Source organism: Acomys minous, assembly GCF_964271855.1.
Source record: "Acomys minous genome assembly, chromosome: 11".
In the NCBI taxonomy this organism is placed as follows: Eukaryota; Metazoa; Chordata; class Mammalia; order Rodentia; family Muridae; genus Acomys; species Acomys minous.
Genome location: NC_140492.1, coordinates 111468173 through 111487987, shown reverse-complemented (window position 1 = coordinate 111487987; position 19815 = coordinate 111468173). Strand labels below are relative to the sequence as shown.

At 45.9% G+C, this 19815-nt stretch overlaps 1 long non-coding RNA gene across 2 annotated transcripts; it reads left to right on the top strand.

Annotated features, from left to right (window-relative positions):
• The first annotated feature begins 275 nt into the window (after nt 1–275).
• Nucleotides 276–7942, top strand: LOC311609082. 2 transcript variants are annotated; one of them, XR_014783260.1, is made up of 3 exons: nt 276–525; nt 2357–2447; nt 3082–7942. It is a non-coding gene; the product is annotated as an uncharacterized lncRNA (long non-coding RNA). The 2 variants fall into 2 exon arrangements; XR_014783261.1 differs by having other exon boundaries at nt 276–1108.
• Nucleotides 7943–19815: the final 11873 nt, after the last annotated feature.

The following is a 19815-nucleotide window of genomic DNA, read 5'->3' as shown; positions in this document are numbered from 1 at the left end:
GGGAAAAGGAGACGGAGTGACTCATGTGGCAAAGTGGAGGCTGAAGCAGGAACGCAGACAGAGAAACCACACGGAAGCTTCTAGCTGAGCACCTGCTGGGCTGGATGCTCCTTTTGTACAATCAGCCCGCCCCTGAGGCGTACAGACAGGTGCTTACCGCCCAAGGCAGGTCTAAGCCTGTAGGAAAAAGATGAGTCTTCTGAAGCGGTGACTTGTCTGATGTTCCCTGTCTGGGAGAAAAATGGGAACCAGCCCTCAAGACAGGGAGCAGGATGAGGAACTGGGGTGTACATTATCTAAATTTGGTTTTCCTCTCTAATGCTCTCTGGCAGTGACCAAATACAACGCCAGGCTTGAAATGTGTCTCTTACGTTGTAATGTCCTGTATGCATCAACTAAATTCTTTACCACCAAATATGGAAAAAGTACACATGAGATCATGCCCTGGGGAAGTAAGGGATGGAGGCGGTCCTAGGGGCATAGTTTGTCCTTATCATCTCTTTGGGAAGCCAGCCCTGAGGCCAGGTAAGTAAAGGCAGTAGAGATAATGTGATCTAGAGGAGCAAGGCCAGACTGTCACAGACAGTAGAGGAAAGGACACTTGCTGAGGGAAGAGCTGAACTTTCTGTAAGGTTAGTGGCACATTTCAAATCTTGCACCTTCCCTTACTGTAATGCTCAGAGAGCAGAGCTGAACCCTCCTAGGTGGATAGAATGCCCCCTTGGGTGCGCAGCTTCTGGTGAAGTGGGTAAGCCAAGGGTCTCTTCAGTTTTGACTCCCAGAGTGCTCTGAATTGAAAAGCCTTACATTTCCTGTCCTTCTCTTTTGTTTGGCTATTGTGGTAGTTTGAATGAATATGGCCATCATAGGTTCACAGGGAGTGGCACTGTTAGGAGGTATGGCCTTGCTGAAGTAGGTGTGGCTTTGTTGGAGGAAGTGTGGGCTTTGGGAGCTCAGAAGCTAAACCCAGGCCTAGCGGCTCAGTCTCCTTCCTGCTACCTGTGTAACCTCAGCACGTGTCTGAGGTCACAGATCCTCTCCAGCACGATGGCTGCCTGCACGCCGCCATGCTTCCCGCCATGATGAGAATGGACTACACCTCTGAACTGTGAGCCAGCCCACGCTTTCCTTTCTAAGAGTTGCCTGACCATGGTGCCTCGTCACAGTAATAGAAGGCAAATATTGTCCAACAATATTGAATCTTTACACTAAAAAAAAAAAATTGGCATATAAATATGTGGTTAAGTAGACAAGTCAGCAGAGTATAAACAAATAAGTCATAGCCAAGTTGAAGGGAGGCAATGTATTATTATTATTATTATTATTATTATTATTATTATTATTATTATTACTGTGTTATTTTGTTCTACTGGAATAGAGAATAGCATTTAACCAGAACAAAAGGCTATGATCCAAGGGTAAATTAATATTTTTATCTTCCACAGGCTGAGAACTGTCAACATGTACAAAACAGCAAGAAATAAATAAAACCCTTCACATTCCACTGTTGTATGGTCCCGTGTCCCTGCATCCTCCCTGATGCGCTTGCCAACGCCCCTGCTCCCACCTGCTCTCCCAGACTGCTGCTGCTCTTCGGCTCAAGCAGGGCTCCCTGGATGCTGGACCACGATACCAAATGAACGTGAGCAGCGGGAGCCATTGCTTGCTTTTCATACGGCCTGTGGGAGGGCTAAAGTTGACCCCATATCCCCTCTTCCATTTGTGCACACTCATAAATTCCCTCAAGAATTTTCTGGGCGTGTGGCCATTGAGGACACAATTTGAACTCCCGAGGCTCCCCTGTAGTTATGCGTGGCCATCTGGCAACGTTCTGGCCAATGGATTGTGAACAGATGGGATGACTCCATCTTCTAGGTTGTATCTGTAAAAGGGGGGAGGTTCCCCATATCCTGTCTCTTTTCATGGAAAGAGGGGGTGGGTTTGCAAGAAAGCAGTTCCCTATGAAGCTGGGCAGCAAGATCAAGAAAACCTTGGCTCTGGTGCCAGTGCCCAGCGGCAGAAGTTCTCAGTTGTTTCATATGTTCCTCTTTCACAGCGCAGTATCTATAATGAGACTTTTTCCTCATTGCCTCCAGGCCAAAAGGAAAAGCATAAAACTTCTGTTTTTTAAGTAGTTGTGTCCAAACATGTTTTTTAAAAAAAATATACTAATTATTTCAAAACTATTGGAAAACTAAAACAAATAAATTGAAAGAAAAAAAAACACTCATGTTCACTCTTTAAAAACCAAATCACGTATGAGTAGGGTATGTGCACTTGTTGAGTACTGTACAACTTCTGAGGCCATAGGTTCACCCTGCACAACACTTATTTTTGTTTGCTCTCATCTTGTCAGGATATCCATCAAACTGTGCTCTGCACATGCATGAAGTACCATGGAAAAGAAGATCCTGAAAGTCTAAAGCTTAAACCCCAAGCTGCCTAAAGTGAGTAGTCCCTTAAGCATCTGGCAAATGTCAAGTATTGAGTGTTCTCTTCAAATGTCTCCAGTATTTAGCAGTTACTATGGTATCCTGTGGTGTACTTGAGCATAGTAGGGAATCATTGCCCTAGGGCAAACTACACCACCTGTGGACTGGTTATGCCTCCTAAGAAAAATAAGTAAATCTCCGTTGTCTTTATGCCACTATAATTTGAAATCTGTAAGAGCATACAGACATCGATCCTACCTAATAGATAGTTGAAACTCTAGTTTAACAGGAGCAAAGAGGGCTAAGCATGTAGCTCATTGGTGGAGCACGTGCCTAGCAGGCGTGCAGTCCTGGGTTCAATCCATAGCACCTCATGAACTGAGTATGAGGGTACACGCCTTTAATCCAGACACTCTAGAGACAGACGCTGGTGAATTAAGTTCAAGGTCATCCTTGCTTACTTAGCGAATTTGAGGCCAGCTTCTGCTATGTGAGACTCTGAAAGAAATGACTAAATAGTTTCACTTGAAGGTGATCCATCTCCCACTTCCTCCCCGGAAGCTACATTTTACCCTTTGGCCAAGGACATTCCTCTAAGCGGGTTCCCTCTCCCACTGCCCACCATGACTCTTGGTACTTTCCCTTCCAGAATGATGCCTTCTCCTTAGCGGTACCTGTAGCAGGGCTGTAGGTACTTACAGGGAAAACAGAATGAATACTATGGGGAGCCCTTGAAGAGCAGTCACCTCCTCCAACAAGGCCACGCCTCCTAATCCTTCTCAAGCAGTCTGCCAACTGGGAACCAAACTGTCAAGTGCATGAGACCATGGGAGCCATTGTCACTCAAACCGCCGCAGCCTGCTTCACCTGAAGACTCGCTTGCTCAGCTAATGCCTCTTTTATTTTGAAGTGCGACTCTTTGAACTGCTCAGGCCATGAAGGCTGTTGTGGAGTCAGAGTTCATCATCGTCAACCTTCAGCACCTGAGCGGCGATGGAAGCTCTCTCTTGGCTACCGTTTCCGCGCCATGCCTGCCTTAGCCATGGTATCTCTTCCCAAGAATACAACAGTAACTAAGGCAGAGGTAGGTACCTGGGTGTGGCTGTGACAGGCGTACGAATGCTGCCTGTTGATGGAATGTGGACTTTGGATTGGGAAAGTGGTTGAATGATGTAAGGGGGGCTTATCAGGGCCATTCTAGTTGGAGCATGGGAGACAGTGCTGAGATCAAGTGGGCTATGGAGGCGCTGCCCAAGCAGTTTCTGAGGAAGAACAAAGCATCTGGGGTAGAGATCATTCTTGTGATAATTTTGGCCAATAATATGGCTGCTTTCTGCCCTTGTCCACATAATCTGTCAGAAGCTAAATTGAAGAGTTTTGGATTAACTTCGTTGACAGAGGAGATTTTTAAGGCAACTTAGTATTTTTTGACTGTGCTGTGCGGTTATTAATGATCATTCTGAGGCAGATCTACAGGGAGAGAAGCAAGTTGGGCAAAAATAAATACAAAACATACAATTTGAGGAGAAAAAGAACATCGGGGAATGTAATGTTGGAGCCAAGTCTTGTGCTTAAAAAGAAGAGAATGTAAGGAATTTTCTTATTACTTAAATAAGAATTTAAGGAATTTAGTTCCCTTAAATGGAATAAAGAGAAGTGTGCCTTTAGGGTAAGACCTCCTCCCAGCTAACCTTCCAACCTGTGAAAAGAAAAGCTCATTCAACAAAAGAAACCATCAGCTTCATCACAGAATACAGAGGAAGTGAGGGGTTGCGGAAACGTCCTCTGCTGTTACAGAGAAGGCTAAGGCCAGTCCTGTGGCAAGGGAGAGGCTGCCTGATAGGATGGCCTGGAAAAGCCACTGCATGGAGCTGGGGATGGGAAGCCTGGCTTGCATTGGAACCCCAAGATGTTGGAGATGCCAGAGCCTTGGGATTCATGCAAACAGGGTGAACCAGCCCACAAAGGAGCTGGAAGGAGTGGGAGGCGTGCAGAGCCGTCTGATAAACCCTCTATCGCCAAGCACTGAGATACAGAATTTGGAATTTCCTCACTGTGCCCCATTTCCTCTCTCTTGGAATGGGTAATGCACAGTCTGAGTCACTGAATGTGGAATGTGATCTACCTTTTGGTTTTTACGGAGGATTAATAGATTGCCTTGAGTTTCGGAAGAGACTTTGGACTTTGAAACAGTGTTGAGACTGGGAAAGCCTATGGGGACTTTTGAAGTTGGACTGTTAATGCATTTTGTACTGTGATGTGGCTGTAAGCCTGTGGGGAGCAGGGAGTGGAACAGGGAGGTTTGAATAAGAAGGGTCCCCATAGGCGCATATATTTTAATATTCAGTGTCTAGTTGGTGGCCTGTTGGGGAAGGATTAGAGGTGTAACCTTATTGAAGGCATATGTCACATGGGGTGGGCATTGAAGTTTTAAAAGCTTATGCTAGGCCCAGTTTCTCTCTCTCTCTCTCTCTCTCTCTCTCTCTCTCTCTCTCTCTCTCTCTCTCTCTCTCTCTCTCTCTCTGTCTCTCTCTCTCAGATACTGCTCCAGCACCCATGTCAGCTACTTTCTACCATGCTTCCTACCGTGTTGACAATATTAATCACCCGCTGAAATTGTAAGCAACTAAATGCTGCTTCTGCAGGTTGCCTTCATCATGGTGTCTTATCAGAGCAATAGACACAGACACTTTAAGCCTAGCTCTCTAGAGGGCCTAGCAGCTTTGAGCTTAAAAACACAGTCCCTTTGTCCCCAGGTCACCCTTTCTAATGGAACGCATTGCTCTTCCCACTTTTCTCAGAGAAGCAAAACACGCCTATTCAGTGGATTCCCCCACTAAACTAAGGCAGCACCCCAAGATGAATCCCCCCCCCAGAAGCCCCACAGACAGGCTTTCTGCAGTTCCTAAGGCAAATCACAGTGACCACCATGTTCTTCTGAGGTCCAGTAACCTTGTCTTTTCTGGTTGGCTTCTTCTGTGTGTATGCTAAGAAAGGCAACGAGATAGCAGCAATACGTCTCCATGGATTCTGTCTGTTAATGCCCAAACGTGACTTGGCTGTGTCAGCTCTAGCTAGAAGATGGACAACGCTGGTGACTAAAGCAGCTGAGAGTCTTCCTCTGTGATCCTGTTGGATCCTCCAGAACTAAAGAATGAACCTGTCTCCTCCTTCCCTCATCCCATCTGGGCTGCCTTCACCTGGCTGGACTGTCCTCAGCAGGAAGAGAGAAGACAGAGACACATTCACCTGGAGGGGACAAATCAACTCCTTCCACTCAGTCAGTGAACAAGCTTCTCTGTCGCGTACACACATTTTCCCTGAATGTACAGAGAGAGAGGGTCCTGGTCCTCGGTTGTCTTTGGCCAACTGTGGGCCTGGAGCCACTTTCATTGATAAAATGACCAAAATGGTGAGTGCAAAGCTCAGACTGTAAAAGTTGACCAAGTTAATATGTGAACAGTTAACAATTCAACCTGAGATCTGCTTGGGGAGGAGTCTTAATTCCTGGAATTATAATTTGCTTTACACTATCAGTACTTGGTTCTGTCTGTCCCACAGGAGGGGTCCCCCTTCGCTGATCCCGGGGGGCTGGAGTGGAGAGGAGCCACAGTTAAAGCTTTAAAGCATCCGCTTGTAACTTGGATTTAGGGATTTTTCTGGAACTTGGATTTTTTTTTTTTAAAACATAGAAACCAACCACGGTTAGTCTTAATTTAAACTATTTAGCTTAGAATACAATTCTTTGCCAAGCCCTGTGGGTTCTTTCAAGTAATCTCTGAATGTGGAAATGGTCTTGGGCTCTCTTTTACTGTAATTCTCCTTATGTTTGGAAATTCTATTCCCGCCTAAGTTATAGTTGAGTAATTCCAATAGAGGAAGATAGTAATTGGGACAAGGATAACATATGTGGGTCCTTCCCTGGTAGTTTTTAAAAATACAGATGTACCTAAGCCATTGATTAACATCTTGGCTCCATTCTATGTCATAGAGTTTCCAATACTCCACTTTTCACTCCTACCTGGTATAAGATCACATTTACCACTCTCTCTGTTGCTTTAAATCACATACATCAAGCATTACTGTTTCAAGACCTATAACAGCATCCAAGAGACAAGCAGAGCTCTGTCTTGTTTTGATAATTGGAGATAAAAGCCTGAAATGCAGAAGAGATTCACAGGCAGACTGGCCAGACTTCCTGGGCTTCTCTGTAGTCAAGGTTTTTCTTGGGATAGAGCCCAGTTGGGTACTCAAGGGTGTCTCCAAGAGTTACAGCTTCATAAGCCCTGAGGATAAGTGGGTCAGTTCTTCAACTTGGCAAATTAGCTACCTTCGGGGACTAAACAATCCTAGTAAAAGCTCTGGCTGAAGTGTAATAATGTAGACCAAGCTACGAGCCAACTTTATGCCAGTGAAATATTTATCCCTGTCTCATATTTGTTGGCAGCACATGGTACTGAGATCACAGCAAATTCAATAACAAATCCTATGAGGCAGCTTGAAGCAAGCAAAAAACTGTTGGCTCATGGAGCAGGCAGCAAGAGACTGCCTGGCTGGCCACTGGCATGAGGGGCTGGCACTCCTTCCTCAGGCTGGGATTGGCAGTGGGTGAGGAGACAGGAAGTGCCCCAGTACTTGCGTCTGTCTAGAAGGAATTGTTCTCTGTTCTGAGACGGGACTTTACCCACCCTGCCCTGGTCAGGGAACAGAATTATGAAAATAAAGCACAGTTACTGAATGTGAGGAGAAGTGCTGGGACACAATCAAATAACCTTCGAAGAAGAGCAGATGGCGAAAGAACTGTGACAGCATTAATTCTGAAGAATGTAGTTACGCACAGTCATGGGCATTTCTCCCCCCTCTGAAGTGGATTTTTATCATCTTTGGTTTTGACTTCACAAAATACAATAGATTTCAGGACTGTGGGCTATTGCTCAGTTCATAGAGAGCTTGCCTAGCTCTGATTTTGATTTCTAGTGGTTCTCAAACTAGGTATGGCATATTCTTGCCTATAGCCCGAGAACTGAGGATGTGTAGTAAGAGGGATCAGTAGTTGGGCTACTTAGCAAGTCTGAGGCCAGTCTATGATGCAAGAGACTCTGTCTCACCAAGGCAAAACCAAACCCCAGAACAACCAAAATGCTGCACCAGATGGTCTGATTCTCATGAATTGTTTCTGCCCTTCCACCCATCCACCACTCCAGCAAGGATCCCATTGGAGAGATCAAGTGGGCATGATGGTCATCTCCAGAATGGTGCAGGTCTAAGCCTCCCTCCCCTTCCTGCCTTTGGCATCTTTTCCTGGTACTAGGCTGGCTCTACAGTCAGATTGAGTGGAAACCACCAGCTAGAAAGAAGGCCCTTCTCACAGCACAGAGATGCCAACAGCGCTGTGATGGGAGCCAGCCACTGCGGAATCTTACCTTGGTCTGCCCCACCCCACTAAGTTCAAATATCTCTGAAAAAGAAGATTAAAAATCATTTGCTCTCCCTAAGGCTTCTCTTATGATGCAGTCTTACTTTATACTGGTAGCATGGGACCGGAGAGATGCATCAGCAGTTAAATGTGCTTAGTGCTCATGCAGAGGACCTGAGTTACCTTCCCAGCATTCACACTGGGCAGCTCACAACTGTCTATAGCTCCAGCTCTAGAGGACCTGGTGCCTCTGGTCTGCAGGCATCTGTACTCATGTGCACATACCACGCAGAGGCATGCACATATTGCATTGCACCATGAGCTGGTTTAGTGGTGACATTTTTGTTGAGGGCCAAAGTAGCCTTAGGGCAGGAAAAAAGAGCAACCCTCAGAGAGAAAAGGGACCTGGAAGAGGAAGAAAATGGGGGAAACTGATAGTCCATTTGGTGCAGGGTTGGCCTGTTTAGCTGATTTGATTGCTAGGCACCCACTTGAAGACAGTGAACAGTGAACAGTTTCTTTACTCAGTGGGAACCTGTTCAACTTATCAGTGACGTGATTTAAGAATGAAGGAGTGAAGTGCCCTCTCTCCAAACTCCTATCTATTAGTTTCTGGGCAGTACGTACTATGGTATTATTGCGTTGCTAGGACCAGTGACCATGAGGTTCTTAGACTAGATGCAGGTGAGTAAATCCATCCATCCACCCACCCATCCATCCATTAATCCACCCATCCATCCATCCATGCATCCATCCATGCATCTACCCATCCATCCATGCATCCATCCACCCATCCATCCATGCATGCATGTATCCATCCATCCACCCACCCATCCATCCATGCATGCATCCATGCATGCATGCATGCATGCATCCATCCATCCATCCATCCACCCACCCATGCATGCATGCATCCATCCATCCATCCATCCACCTATCCATGCATCCACCTATCCATGCATGCATGTATCCATCCATCCATCCATCCATCCACCCATGCATCCATGCATCCACCCATCCATCCACCCATCCATGCACACATGTATCCATCCATTCATCCACCCATCCATCCATCCACCCATCCATGCATGCATGTATCCATCCATCCACCCATCCATCCATCCATCCATCCATCCATCCATCCACCCACCCATCCATCCACCCATCCATGCATGCATGCATCCATCCAGTCCATCCACCCATGCATGCATCCATCCACCCATCCATCCATCCACCCATCCATGCATGCATGTATCCACCCATCCATCCACCCATCCATGCATGCATGTATCCATCCATCCATCCACCCATGCATGCATCCATCCACCCATCCATGCATCCATCCATCCATCCATGGTGGCCTGAATGAATAATGTCCCCCATAGACTCAGATATTTGGACATTTGGTCCCCCGCTGGTGACACTACTTAGGAAGGCTTAGGAAGTGTGGCCTTGCTGGATGAAGAATGCCACTGGGTGTGAGCTTTGACAGTAGCTTTGTTTTCTTTCCAGTTCTCTCTCACACACAGCTTCCCGCCCCTGCTGCTGTACTGTCCTCCTATTTCTTTTAAACCTTAAGCCAAAATAAACTCTTTCTTCCATATGTCAGATTTGATCATGATCACAGCAATAGAAAGGCAATTAACACATCATCTGTTCGTCCACCCATCCAGTCTCTCTGCTGGTGTGCTTCAGCACCTCATCTCACTTCTGTATCCGGTAATAGCTTGAAACTGACCGTGGTGGGACTATGCATACCGTGGAAATGGTATCGACAACAACCATTGCAAATAAGGACTTGATTTTGAAGACCTGCATATTAAACAGTTACCAGCACACCAAGCTTCCAGATACACTTCTTCCGTCTGTCTGTCTATCCATTTTCCCATTCGTTCATGCATTCATCTAGCCATTTACTTACGTCTCTAGGCATATACCCACTCAGCACATATGAGTTAGGCAGCCCGGATGTACCAAGCCTTCTGATGCCCATCACAGTTTAACTTTGGGCCTGAATATCTGCCAGACTCTAGCTGTGAGAGGCCATGAGGACGGCTTTATGACATCCCAGGAGGTGTTTCTGTCCCAGTCTTCAGATTAGAAACTACTTGGGTCCTGGCACACAGAGTAGCCCAGCCCACACAGGAGAGGCCTGGCCTTTGTTCCAGGACAGCTGGTAAACAGCAGCAATATAAAAAGATCGGGGTGGGTTGGGGTACACTCATCTTAGTCTGGGAGAAGGGATGGCAGTCCAAGTTCCTCCTCAGCTGGCTTCCTTCTCTCCCTTTGGCTCCTCTTCCCTCTCGTCACGTGCTCTACTGCACCCCTCCACACTGATTGTGTTGGCCTGCCTCTTTCTTCATTACTTATCCAGAATCTATCCCATGAGGTAGTAAGAATACCATGTGACTAAGAAAAATTGCAAGCTATTTGTAAATGAAAAAAAAATTAACATTGTAAACTGAAGATTTGGTGATTTGGGGGCGTGGTTTAAAGGCACATCTGGAGTTTCCCACACTTTTCTATTCTCTCTGTTGATCTGTTTGCGAAATTTCCGAAACCAGAGTTTCCCTTTGATAGGCAGAACTCTCACACAGCCTTGTCACACCATAGTGTCAGATGGGATTTCCTGAGTGAGGAAAGTCCTTGCACAATCCACTGCTCTACAGGGACGGCTCTCATGTAAGGCATCGTCCTGGCAGCGGGGACGTCTTCGAACGTGTCTGAATGCAGGAAGATGGAGAATTGAGGAGAGATTGGGTTCCATAATCAGCATTGAAGAGCCAAGGCTGCCTGTCTGGAGAGTTCACAGGTAGAAGAATACAGAGCAGGAGTTGTGTAGAGGCTGGCAGTCCTTTGTGAAGGAATGGCTGGAGGATGGTGAAGGATGCTAGGAAAGTGAGTGACAGGTGTCACTCTGTATGTGGCCTAGCAGGTCTGATCATTGCCTCTCTTTTAGGAGAGTCTTCTCATTGGCCTTGCCTCAAACCTTGCTAGCTGAAATCGTATTTTAAGAAAATGTTTTCCGGCTTGTTAAAGGAAACTAGTAGGGAGAAAATTCACGGAAATTGTGTCGGGTATCACTGGGCACGCTTTATCTGTTTTCCATTTTTACTCAGCAGCCAATTACTACTGCACGTAATCGATAGGTAAAGTGTATGTAATTTATCACATACTAACTAGGGTGGGAAACGTTATTATGAGGTGAATTAATCACAATCATTAGACCCTGTGAAATTTGGGGATCATTTAAAAATATCACATTCTAACCTAAGGATTAGCGATCTGAAATTTTAAGTAGACCTGAGATATGAGAATTTATAATTTATCTGAACTCAAGGTACTGATGGGATTTTTTTTTTCTTCAGTCAACCCAGACAGCATATTTCAACTCCCAAAGGCAGACTGCGTAATTTAACAGGTTTTCTAGCTGAGTATCCTTCTTTCAGTGTTGGTTCTAGAAGATTCTAGACACCCAAAACCAATAGGAAAAGTGACAAAGAGGCCCAGGAAGAATTCTAACTGTCCCGTGGGTTTCACTGAGTGTTTTCCTTTGGTTATTAAAGTATCAGAATCCCAAGAAACCAAACAACAGAGGGTGGGGAGCTTCTCCAGCTCAAGAACTGAATACTCTGAATGTGCCAAATGCTAGGTTTACACAGAGGAATGAGACCTTTGTCTGCCCCCTGGGAACTCAGTCTATTTTAAGAAGACAAAATGTAAAAAGGAAGGAACATTAACATGCTTGAAGACCTACTTTGTTTATTCACCTTTTTGAGTTTTTATTTGGTACCCAATGTTGTTATTGGTTTTGTTTTGGTTTTTTGGGTTTTTCAAGACAGGGTTTCTCTGTTTAGCCTTGGCTGTCCTGGACTCACTCTGTAGACCAGGCTGGCCTCGAACTCACAGTGATCTGCCTGCCTCTGCCTCCCGAGTGCTGGGATTAAAGGTATGCGTCACCACGCCCGGCCCCAGTGTTGTTTTAAGTGCTGGGGATTTAGGGACAGAAAAGACAGATGTGGCCTCTTGTCATGAATGTCCCATTCCAACGGAGCAAACACCTTATAAAAGAACTGTGCATAGCTGGAGAGCTGGCTCAGAGGTTAAGAACACTTACTGTTTTTCCTGAGGACCTGAATTCAGTTCCCAGTTGTGTTTGTCAGGGTTATATTGCTGTGGGGAGACACGGTGACCATGGCAACTCTTTTACAGGAAAACATTAAATTGGGGCTGGCTTACAGTTCCAGAGGTTTAGTTCCTAGTCATGCTGGTGGAGAGCATGGCGGCAGGCAGGCCGACATGGTGCTGGAGAAGGGGCTGAGAGCTCTACAGCCGGACCCATAGGCAGCAGAAAGAGAGAAACTCTTGGCTTGGAAGGGACTTTTTGGAAATCCAAAGAGCACCCCCAGTAACACACTTCCTCTAGCAAGGCCACACCCCCTAACCCTTTCAAATAGTGCCACTCCAGGTGACCAAGTATTCTAACCTATGAGCCTGTGAGACAGAGCACCCTCAGTCAAACCACCACACCTGCCCACACTGCAAGTAAAGCCAGCCCCAGGGGATCCAATGCCTCTGTCCTCCAAGGACACCAGCACTCATGAGTGCATATTCTCTCACACACATCCACCTACAAACCCACCTAAAAATAAAAGTAGATGGTTAATGAACAGCCCCACCCCACCCCCCACACACAACCGTACCATACTGACAGTGTGGTACTTTCTCAAACTCAGAATCCCCGTTGTGGTTTTACCTCCCATCCCCAAGATCCCAGATTAACAACTCATGAGACTCATTAAATATTATTCACAAATACCTAGGCCACATAGCTAGGCTCTTCTCTGACTAGCTCATAACTTAAAATAACCCATTATACTGATCTACAATCTACGTGGCTGGTTACCTGAACTCAGGTGCCATGCGTCCATCCTCCTCACATCTGGCCGACTGAATCCCATGCACCAGGCTCTGTCCCAGAATTCTTTCTGCCTGCCAGATGTCCCACCTCCTAGTTCCTGCCTAAGCTATAGGCCATCAGTTTTATTATCGACAGGTGAAGTTTCTATACAGACGCAGATATTCTCTCAAGAAACCACATTAGGCTCCAGCCATTGCATTTCCAGGAACATAACCAAAAGATGAAAAGCAGGGATTCAAACAGGAATCTGTGCACCAATGTTCAAAGCAGCCTCATTAGGCAGGGTAGTTCAAAGGCAGAAACCCCTGTGCTCTAACACATGAACTGATAAATAAAATGTGGAATGTTCATGCAATGGAATATCGTGGCATTGACTTAAAAAAAAAAAAGGCAAGTGCTCTCCACAGATCTGTACCCACAGTCCTTTTAGTAAATTTTGTTTTGATGCAGAGTCACCTAAGTTACCCAGAGTGGCACTGAATTTGCCATCTGCCAACCTTAGCCCCCTGCGTAGCTGGGATTGCAGGTGTGCATCACCATGCCCATCACTTACAGGCCTTTACCAAGTTTCCACCAAAACTATATGTAAGTTATAAGCAAGACACTGTTGCCATCCATGCATCTTCTTCAGGTTTCCCACTTGAACTGTACAGCTGTGCATGCGTGTGTTCATACACGTTTGTCACTGTAGAGGTCTGTGCATCTTTTCACACTCAGGATGCTTACAGCTCTAGCAGTGCAAGGACTGTCACAAACTTGCCCATTCATGAGCACACCACCCCCCGCCCCCGCCTCCTCCACTGCTCTCCCAGGCCATCCCTGCCTTATAGCAACTGCTAGCAAATGTGTCTGCCATTTCTAAAACCTTGTCCTTGCAAAATGTCCCATAAACGGATGCACACAGCTTCTCCCTCTGAGATATGGCCCTGCACTCACTAGACATAACAGAGTCTAGCTCTATTATCTGGCTTTTGTTGAGAGCTTTGCAGTCTCACTCTCTGCTCTTTGCCCTTTGTCCTTCTCTGGGGAAGCTGATAAGGAAGTCTAGGTTCTCCTTCCTCAACCCCAAGAGCCCCGCCCCCGCCCCCCAGCCCCTTACACAATAAAAATAACCCCAAGCTGTTTCCTTTTCCTGACCCTCAAGCCACTTTGGGGTTTGCTTAAGTCGCCTGCCCAGCTGTCTGCTGAGAACATCAGTATGTGACCAATAAACTTTCGTGTTCCTTCCTGACAGAAGGAGGCATCACCAGGCAAGGACATCTGAGCTAACCTTCATGTGGGAGACCACCCTACGTCAGTAGAGTAGGTGCAGGCAGCCTGGCTCCCTGAACAAGCAGCCAAGCTGTTGCATGTTTCCGTTCCTGTGTGGATTCCAGGGCATGTTTAACTATTTGCCTGCTGAAGGGCAGCAGGCTCAGCTTTTACAGTTTCCAGCTTTTGCAATCAAAGCAGCTATGAGCTTCAAGCACAGGTTTTATTTATTTATTTATTTATTTATTTATTTTAAGAACACAGGTTTTCATTTTTCTGGGATAAATAGGTAAGGGCACAATTTCTATATCATACTGTGTATGTACCCTATTTTGTGCCTTTTTAAGAATTACATTTCTTGTTTGTCTATTGAGTGATTTGTTGGGGGATGGTCTGATGTATTTGATGCTAATTAATAAAAAGTCATCCCACCTGGGCAGGGCAGCTGAGATAGGTGTTGCTAAGGTTCCCAGGCTTAGAGAGACAGAGGGGATCCTGGGAAGAAGGAGGGAGAAAGAAGAAAGATCCGAGGAGAGAGAGGAGAAGGAAGGCCACCATGGATTAGATGGAGGAGAAGCACGTGGCCGGTGTGGACGGAAGGTTCGGGTCAGATGAAGAACATTAGCAAGTATTTGGGATTATGGATGGAGGTAGCTTGATAGAAATTATTAGAGCCAGATGGGATTGGAGCAGGGATCACTATAGGAAGTAGTTTAGGAGATTAATGTCTGCCCTGCCCCAGGTTGACTCAGGCTGTTTTAAGATATGACAAGTGTCTATGTCTTGATTGATTTTGCTAGCGGGGCATACTGATAGTACTGATAATTTAAAAAACAACAGTGGGGGATGGGGATTTAGCTCAGTGGTAGAGCGGTTGCCTAGCAAGCGCAAGGCCCTGGGTTCGGTCCTCAGCTCTGGGAAAATAAAATAAAATGAAATAAAATAAAATAAAATAAAAAATCAACAGTGATTGGTTGGTTGTGTGGGGAATCAGAGGACAGGACAACTTGTAAGAGTCAGAGCCTGCTCCTTCTACCATGTGGGGCCTGAGGACTGAACTCAGGTGGTCAGGCTTGGTAGTAAGTCTCCTTTACCTACTGAGCCATCTGACTGGCCTAGTGTGTCTTTTTAAGTCCGTGTATTTTAATAAGTTGCAGCACTATTTTCCAGGGCAGCGCTACTTCATGTCCCTCTCAGTGACGGATGAGAGCTTTCCTTCTTGGTATTCCCACCAGCCCTGGGGCTCTGCTGCTGTCTCTGTTCCAGCCTGTCTAAAGATGCGTGCAATGCCTGGGTTCAAACCCCCTCCCTCCCGTGGCTAATGGGCGTGAACACTTCATCACCTGCTCATTTGTCCTGTGTACCGTCATCAGAAAACTGTCTTCCTATTTTGAGCTATGTTTTCTTTGCTCCCTTCCCCTGCAACTTTCTTTCTTTCACGTGCTGGACATTGAGCCTAGAGCCTCATGCGTGCTGAGTAAGCATCCAACCACTGAGCTGTGTCCTCAGCGGGGAGCCGTGGCTTTTAAAGAGCTGTGACCTGTTTGTGAACTGCCAGTGCTCGCTAGAATGTGGAAATAGTCTCTACTGTTTAAATTCCCATCGCTTGTTATGAAATTGGTGTTCAAGTGAACTCACCAAAGAACGAAGAATGGCTGATACATGTGAGCAATGTGCTTGTTTATAAATGTAGCACGCGCGTGCACTTGCATATGAATGTAGCACATGTGTGTGTGTGCACGCGAGTGCACTTGCATATGAATAAAGCACACGTGTGTGTGTGTGTGTGTGTGTGTGTGCGCGTGTGCACTTGCATATGAATGTAGCAGATATTAATCTTAGTTTCCTTTATTCAAAATTAATGGCATTTCTTTATCAAGTTAATCTGAACGTCACTCTACCTAGGCTAATAGAGAATTTAGACCCAGTCATTGGTGTCTTCTTTCTCTTCTCCTGCTTTTATAATGGCCCTTGAGTTTTATTGAGCCCTATGGCTTTTAAGGGAGACCACTCTAGTCACCAACTGTGGGTCTGTATTATTTTCTGTTAAAGCACTTGCTAGTGGTCCAAGCCCATGCACCTTATGTGCCGGGCAGCTCAGCCGTTATTTCCCCATCCTTGAGGGAAGTTGGGAGGAGCCCACTTCCCTGTAGCTAACAGCCTGTGAACTCTTTCCACAGTCCATTGAACTCAGTCTGTCAGAACTTATGTCATTATGATAACATGTCGTAGCAGACCTTACCCAAAATGGCAACCAGTAGTCATACATGGCTATCGAGTGCTTGAACTGTGGCTAGTACCAAGGAGGAATTTAACTTTGTTTTTCTTTTGGGACAGACAGGGCCACACTATGTAGACCAGGCTAGCCTGTAACTCCCTGTGTAGATCTCGCCTGCCTCACAGAGGTTCACCTGGCAAGTGTGGGGCATTAAAGGCATGTACCACAGTGCCTGACTAGGAATTGAATTCTTAATTGCACTTGATTAATTTGAAGTTTAACAGCAACTATTGTAGTGGACAGGACATCTCGGGGTGAGGACTGCCACACACCTGTTCACAGACGTTCTTTCTCTCTTGGTTCTCTGGTCACCTGGGACACATCTCTCTTCCCGTATCGAAGTACTTGCCATCTCCTCTTAAGGATATTTTCTACCATCTTTATGATGATGCTCATTTCTGAAAGATGAAGAATCTCGGATCCACTCTGTTTGCCCCACTTAAGTGTCGAGGGTTTGGCTACTCCCAATAAACTGAAAATAGAAACAGAAAGCACCAGTTCATATTTTAAAACATTGCCGCCTTACAGTGACATAGTGTGTACCACCCCTTTGTATAAACTTCTCAAGAGCTTTCACCTAGAGTGAGAACAGTACTGTGTGGTTTAGCAAAACACGGGATACCTTAGCAAGCCGGAATATGTCGCTTTATTGCTCTGGGGACAGTCATCAAAAGCCTGAGCAGGTGACTTGGTGGGACCTGGGGGTGGGTCCCAGTTTGTTCTGTTGGACACTCCATGGGGCAGATGGAATGTGATTTACAAATATTGCTTACGTCCTTGGCCAAGAACAGAGCTTCAGATGGTCTGTCTATTTCCTTGCCATGTTTTCAAGCGTGCATAGGAATCATTTGTAAAACATTGCTGCTCTGGTATATTGTCAGAGTATATTAATTAGAAATGCTTAATGGAGAGCTCTTCGTCTACTCATAGAAGAACGCAACCTTTGAGGCGCATTAGCATTCTAAATTTTAGATTGGGTAATGGGAAAACAGCAGCTGAAGACAATTAATCCCTTGCTAGACTGATATCAGCACTTCATCAGCTACCTTATTAGCTACACATACGTCTACATTGTCTTTTTCTTTTGAAAACAACAAGACTGCGTTTTGGTTGAGGTAGCAGCCGTCATGGTTGATATCCAGGCCACACTCCAATCCAGAATGAATTAGAGGAATGGTTTGGAACCATTCGGTACATATCTGGCTCCTCTAGCTCAGGCCTTTCTTCTGCCTTCTCCTACTTGATATTGGTACCATGCCCTTTCCTTGCTTTCTGGGTGCTGAGAAGCCTATCTGTCTCAGCCTGCTTCTCTTCTCCCCGTTGGTTTGTGATGCCTTTCTCCTACTGTTTGAGCATCCTCTGGGTAGCCCTAAATCTAATGCCTTGGCCTCCCCAGTGGAAGGGATATATAGGTGTCCTGTTTGTGGCTGAGTGTGCCACAGACATATATTCTCTATACTTTGACCAGTTGTAATTTTCTGCAGTAACTGCCATCTGTTGTTGGCTTTAAGATAGTGCCACTCCAAAAAAAAAAAAAAATAGTGCCACTCTGATTAGAGTGAGATGAGACTCAGTAGAGTTTTGATTTGTATTTCTCTGATGACTAAGGATCTTGAATTTTCATGAGGCTTTTGTTTATTATTATTTTATGCATTTATTTATTTATTTTTGTGATGTTGGTAAGGGTCCTGTTATGTAGACCCAACTGGGCTTGAACTCAGGATCTTCCTGTCCTAAGCTCTGAGATTATATGAGTTTGACTTTCTTCATGTGCTAATTGACCATTTGTAGCCATTTTGAGAACAATCCAACTCATGTGGCCATTTATTGATTGGATTACTTGTTCTTTTGGTGTTTGGCCTTTTGAGTTCTTTGTGTATTCTAAATCAATTTCTTGTTGGTGAATAACTTGGCAAAGGTCTTTACCCTTTCTGTAGGTCATACCTACATTATGGAAAGGAGCTGGGGTTTTTAAGTATGGGCTTCTACTGGCGAGTCCAATTAATTTCAAAGCTTTAAGAAGTGTAGGTCCCTCTTCATTCTTCAGTGTAATGGAAGCCATAGCAAAGGTGGCCTGTTACAGCTGTTTTTCCCAGGGGCAAACACTGACAGTGGAGACAGTGATAGGAAGAAGCATAAAGTTATGTTTTCTAGACTCTGACACTGTCACCCAATGTCCCTCAGTTCACACCTCCAGCCAGTGTCCCTCAGTTCACACCTCCAGCCAGTGTCCCTCAGTTCACACCTCCACTCAGTGTCCCTCAGTTCACACCTCCAGCCAGTGTCCCTCAGTTCACACCTCCACTCAGTGTCCCTCAGTTCACACCTCCACCCAGTGTCCCTCAGTTCACACCTCCACCTAATGTCCCTCAGTTCACACCTCCACTCAGTGTCCCTCAGTTCACACCTCCACCCAGTGTCCCTCAGTTCACACCTCCACTCAGTATCCCTCAGTTCACACCTCCACCCAGTGTCCCTCAGTTCACACCTCCACTCAGTGTCCCTCAGTTCACACCTCCACCTAATGTCCCTCAGTTCATACCTCCACTCAGTGTCCCTCAGTTCACACCTACACCCAGTGTCCCTCAGTTCACACCTCCACCCAATGTCCCTCAGTTCACACCTCCACTCAGGCACTGAATTCCTTAACTTGAGTCCAGTCTTATCAGCAAAGCTCTTTTCTCTTCTATAACTCCTTGGACCTCCACATTAAAGTAACCAGTGGTGGTTGTTTGAATGGGATGCCCCCCTGTATTCTTAGTCACTGGCCCTCTTTGGCTAGGCTTTAGGGGTATGCAGCCTTGCTGGAGGAAGTATGTCACTAGGAGCAGGCTTTGTGGTTTCAAACCTTTCCTGGTTCACTCTCCTTGCTCCCTGTTTGTGGTTGGAGATGTGAGCCTTCAGTTCTGGGTGCCGTGCCTGCTGCCTGTTGCCATGTTGTCCCTGCCATTACGGACACTAACCCTCTGGGACGGCAAGCATCAAAGAAACCGTTCTTTTCTATTCATTCATTTTCCGTCATGGTGTCTTATCACAGCAACAGAAACTGATACAACAGGAGCTACCCCATACGCTGCCTGTAGAAAGACATGGACACGCGAGAAGCAGACACAGGCTGTCCTTTAAAGCCCATAACAGCTCCATGAGCGTTGCGTCTCCAGTGCAGACAAATTTATCACTAGTGGCTCTTCCATCTCCTCTACTCAGTTCTTCAGGGACATAGTAAGGCAAAACAGGCTTTTTGTTATTTTCTATAGAAAACGTTTCTTTAAAAACCAGGATAAAGCCGGGCGGTGGTGGCGCACTCCTTTAATCCCAGCACTCAGGAGGCAGAGGCAGGAGGATCTCTGTGAGTTCAAGGCCAGGCTGGTCTACAAAGTGAGTCCAGGACAACCAAGGCTACACAGAGAAACCCTGTCTCGGAAAAACCAAAAACCAAAACAAAACCAACCAGGATAAGTGGGCTAAGTGCAGTGAGCGTCTTCCCAGGCTAAGCTGGTCATGATTCCGGTCCTGT